This window comes from Vigna umbellata, chromosome 4 (assembly GCF_029865625.1).
Source record: "Vigna umbellata cultivar VRB3 chromosome 4, Vumbellata_1.0, whole genome shotgun sequence".
Taxonomy (NCBI): domain Eukaryota; kingdom Viridiplantae; phylum Streptophyta; class Magnoliopsida; order Fabales; family Fabaceae; genus Vigna; species Vigna umbellata.
In genome coordinates, this window is record NC_142168.1 from 25,168,944 (window position 1) to 25,174,509 (window position 5,566).

The 5,566-nt window shown below is 33.7% G+C and overlaps 1 pseudogene; it reads left to right on the forward strand.

Annotated features, from left to right (window-relative positions):
- Window positions 1-1,500: 1,500 nt before the first annotated feature.
- LOC124827760 (uncharacterized) lies at window positions 1,501-5,277 on the forward strand (annotated as a pseudogene).
- Window positions 5,278-5,566: the final 289 nt, after the last annotated feature.

Sequence of the window (5,566 nt, forward strand, 5' to 3'; positions counted from 1 at the left end):
TACTCATATAAGGTCACATTTTCCAACTCCAACGGTTTAAGTATCATAACCACCAAACTCACACCATACATTTCTATTAAAAGTAGTTAACTAGCTTCCCTTACCTCAGGTCAAAACGCACAACTCAAAGAAACCTTGACAGTTTGCTAGCACCTCAAGGAAATTCTAGAAACGACTATAAATCACCAATTGGTGATAGAAAACAACTCTTAGAACTTAAATTGAACTAAGAATCAATAGAAGGAGACCCTAAATTCAAGAAAAACCTAGAAAAGAGGGATGACACTTACTTGCTCAAATCAAGAAATTGTCCGGACAGATAAGTAGACCTCGACGTTGCGATTCCTGATCGTCGAATAGATGACTTGAGATCAAGAACTCTTAGAGAGAAGGTAGAAAACTCTAGAAAGTGGTTTCTAGAGAGATGATACCTTCTAAAATAATGAAACTCGTCTATAAGAAAACTATTTATAATAAAACTGCTTAATATTAAAATAATCGAGTCTCACTATTTTTAGACTACCACTTTTAGAATACCATTTTCTAGGGTTTTACACATTATCCTTATTTATTTCATACAATCAAATGTATTTATTTGATAAATACATTATCTTTATTTAGGCATGTCAATAAAAATAGTTTTGTTTTCATTATTTTTGTGTAATGTAGTTTTCTAACCCATATATGGGTTCAAAGATCGATTATTTGAAATCATGTGATTTATTTATTTTTCATCTATAAATATTTTCTAACCCATAAAATGGGCATGACTAGAAAGATAAGCAATATATATAAAGTCTTTGGACTAGTTTCATTTCTCTAACCCGTAAAATGGATTAGGTAATAGAAGTCCATGTAAATTAATTCACTCATCTTATTATTAAAAAGAGACAAAACATATATGATGTTTTTTTACAACCCGTAAAATGGATCAGGTTTTATGAAATTTTTTTAAAATTAAAAAATAGTGAGAATGATAAAATAAGACGTGTTGAACTGAATCCAACCACCATCTTGAGCAGTCTATAAAGAGGGGAAACGTGTTGATGATGTTGAGTAATTGATATTAATTTTGACTTCAAACTCAATTAAAAGTAGATAATCAAGGAAATTATCTGAGTCAATTGAAGCATATTTGAAAAGAAAAAGGTAGAAGAAGAATGTTAATATGTTATTGTTGTCTGCTGTAGGTATTATCAGAACATTCAACTGCAGCTAAACCAAATGCAGAAAAAAAGGACAGACTTTCTGTGGACGTAGAATTTAAATAAAGTCTATCATAGTTTTTTATTGGATCCCTCTCTAATTAAGTTTTAGCACCTAAAATCACGCTGCTCCTAGTCAATTAAGTTGTTAAATTTAATATATATGATAGTGACTTTGATTTTATAAATTTAGTATAGTAAATGAAAATAGTTAGATAGATTAGCGTAAAGATAAAAAGGCATTGCAGCACTATATATGTTATTTGGTATGCATAACCCGTAAGCACTTGTTAAAATGAATTCCTTCCTTTTGATTATCGTGTTTGTTCATCTTAGTTGGATTTCTCTAAGTCTGAGCGCAGAGACAGTGTGTATTGAAAGTGAGAGAGAGACACTGTTGAAGTTGAAGCATAATCTCATTGATCCTTCAAATAGACTTTTTTCTTGGAATGCTTCTCTCAATCCCAATTGGTATGGAGTTCTCTGCAACAACGTCACATCTCATGTTGCAGAGCTTCACCTCAACACTCCACTTCCTCTTTACGATGAAATCCTAGATGATTATGTTTATGAAGAAGAATGGGAAGAGTATAGTAGACAAGCATTAAGTGGAGAGATAAATCCTTGTTTGGTTGATTTGAAGCATTTGAATTACTTGGATTTCAGCGGCAATCTATTTGATAGGAAGCCAATTCCTTCTTTCATTGCAACAATGACTTCCTTAACTCACCTCAACCTTTCTCATGCTGGATTCATGGGGAACATTCCTCTTCATATTGGAAATCTCTCCAATTTGTTGTACCTTGACCTCTCTTATGCTTTCAACGGAAGAATTCCTCCTCAGATAGGGAATCTCTCCAACTTGCTCCACCTCGAACTCAGCGGAGGATATTATGATGAAGAATCTATATTTTATGAAAATGTTGATTGGCTGTCAAGTCTTTCTAAGCTTTGTTATCTTGGCTTGAGCAACACTTGGTCACTTAGAAGAGGTATGCCAATTCCTTCTTTTCTTGGCTCAATGACCAACTTAATTCACTTGGACCTCTCTGGATTTATGGGCAACATTCCTCCCCAGATTGGTAATCTTTCCAATTTGCTCTATCTTGATTTAAGTTATGCTGCCAACGGAAGAATTCCTTCCCAGATAGGGAATCTCTCCAATTTGTTGTACCTCCACCTCAGTGGAGGATATTATGATAAAGAATCTCTATTTTATGAAAATGTTGATTGGTTGTCAAGTCTTTCCAAGCTTTGTTATCTTGACTTGAGCTACACTCGGTCAGTTGTAGGAGGTATGCCAATTCCTTCTTTTCTGGGCTTAATGACCAACTTAATTCACTTGGATCTCTCTTATTCTGGATTTATGGGCAACATTCCTCCCCAGATTGGTAATCTTTCCAATTTGGCGTATCTAGACTTAAGTTATGCTGCCAATGGAACTATTCCCTCTCAAATTGGAAATCTCTCCAACTTGCTCTACCTTCATCTTGGAGGTCATTATTTTGTTCGGAATGATGATTGGTTGTCAAGTCTTTCAAAACTTGAATATCTTGATTTGGGAGGTTCAAACCTATCCCAATCATTTCCATTGCTTCACACCCTCCAACTTCTTTCTTCTTTGAAACACTTACATTTGTCAGAATGTACACTCCCTTGGTATAATCAACCATCCTTTGTTAACTTTTCGTCTCTCCTCACTCTTGATCTTTCCTATATTGCTTATCATTCTACAATTTCTTTTATTCCAAAGTGGGTATTTGGACTGAAAAAACTTGTTTCTCTTTTCATATATCATAACTACTTTGAAGGTCCAATTCCCGATGGTCTTAGAAACCTCACACTTCTTGAAAATCTTGATTTGCATGAAAATTCATTATCATCTTCTATACCTCATTGGTTTTTTGGTTTTCTTTCTCATCTCAAGTTCTTGGACCTATCGTATAACAACTTCCAAGGGGTTATTCCTGATGATTTAGGAAATGCGACTTCTCTAATTACACTTTATATGCCACACAATCAACTCGAAGGTCTAATTCCAACTTCTTTAGGAAAGGTGGCTTCTCTGGTTAAACTTGATCTATCACACAATAAACTTGAAGGTCCAATTCCAACCTCTTTGGGAAATGTTACCTCTCTAGTTGCACTTGATTTATCATACAATCAACTTTCAGGCAATCTAACACTAGATTATTATGGCAGCAACGTTGATGGTGAACATCCAAAATCACTTGGAAAACTTTCATCACTGAAAATTCTTATGTTGTCTTCAAATCAACTTGGAGGAAATCCATTTAAAAGTCTTGGATCACTCTCTAAATTGTCATACCTTCACATTGATGACAATCATTTTCAAGGAGTTGTCGATGAAAGTCATCTTGAAAATCTTACAAGCTTGAAAGTGTTTTATGCATCAGGAAACAAATTGACTTTAAAAGTGGGTCGCCGTTGGCATCCTACTTTCCAACTTACCCGTTTGGATATGAGCTCTTGGCAATTAGGTCCCAACTTTCCATCATGGACTCACTCACAAAATGAACTTGAAGATTTAGAGATGTCTAATACAGGGATTCTAGACTATATTCCCCCTTATTTTTGGAAGGCTTTTTATTCTCTAAAATATTTAGACCTCTCTAATAATCATATTCATGGTAAGATTGAAAATTCATTGGCAAATCCATTATCTTTTATGATCGTTGATCTAAGCGCAAATCACTTGCATGGAAAATTACCATATTTTTCTAGTGATGTTATATGGTTAGATCTCTCAGGTAATTCATTCTCTTCCATGTATGATTTCTTATGTTGCAAGCAAATCAAGACATTTGACTTGAATTTTCTCAATCTTGCTTATAATAACTTATCAGGAAAAATACCTGATTGTTGGATAAAGTGGCCAAAATTGGTAAATGTAAATTTACAAAGCAACCATTTTGTTGGGAACATGCCCTTGACCATGGGCTCTTTAGCTCGGTTAGAGTCTTTGAACATCCGTAACAATTCATTATCAGGAATATTTCCTATTGCTTTGAAGAAGAACAACAATTTGATATCTTTGGACATTGGAGAAAATAATATTTCTGGAACTATTCCAACATGGATTGGAGAAAAGTTGTCAAGAATAAAAATTCTTCGCCTTCGATCAAACAATTTTTCAGGTCATATTCCAAATGGCATATGTGGTATGATATTTCTTCAGGATTTTGACCTTGCACAAAATAGTTTATCTGGAAATATTCCAAATTGTTTCAACTACTTCAATGCCATGTTCCAAAAATATAAAAGTACAGATTTACTTATTCATACTAATGACATGACATCGGATACAATCAGTATTATCCTATGGACAAAAGGAAGGGCTTTATTGTACAATAGTATACTTGGCTTGGTGACAAATGTTGATCTTTCTAATAATAACTTATCAGGAGAAATACCTAGAGAAATTACATATCTAGATGGTTTGATATATTTGAATTTATCTGGGAATCAATTGTCTGGTCAAATTCCACCAAGTATTGGCAATATGAGATTATTAGAATCCATTGATCTATCAAGGAATCAATTATCAGGAAAAATCCCTCCAACCATATCAAACCTGAGCTTTCTGAACAACCTAGATTTCTCTCATAACCATTTAGAGGGAGAAATTCCAACGGGCACTCAAATTCAAAGCTTTGAAGCATCAGACTTTGTTGGAAATAATTTGTGTGGTCCACCCCTACCCATCAATTGCAGTTCGAACCAGCAAATTCCATATATTGACAACTCGGAAACAGAAAATGGTGGGCATGGAGTGAATTGGTTCTTCGTGAGCTTCACACTTGGATTTATTGTGGGATTTTGGATAGTTATTGCTCCTTTGTTAATTTATAGATCATGGAGGTATGCATATTTTTCCTTCCTTGATAACATGTGGTAAACTACGATCATATTGGTGATTGTTGATTTGTAATGTAGCACTGTTGTTTTACTTTACGTTCATCTATCTCTGTATGAACTCTATGAATGTGTGCTCTACAATTATTGTTTTTGTATTTTCTTCATCTTAAAATGCCAACAAGGTTATGTTGTTCGTGTGTCTTATTTACATTATTAGTGTTTCGTGTTTCACTATTATTAATAATCTAATGTATCTTATCCTCTTCTCTTTCTTTTCTCATACCATTAATAGTTCTACAAGAATAAAATGCAATACATACATTTTGTGTCTGCTATTATTTTTGGGATGCACATATCATCAATACCTACGTGAAAGTTTTATTAATTATATAAAGATTATTTTAGGATATCCTATTAGGTCACATTTCTTATCAAACGAATTCAGGAAAAGTTGCTTATCTTTTATAAAATTCTATAAAAAA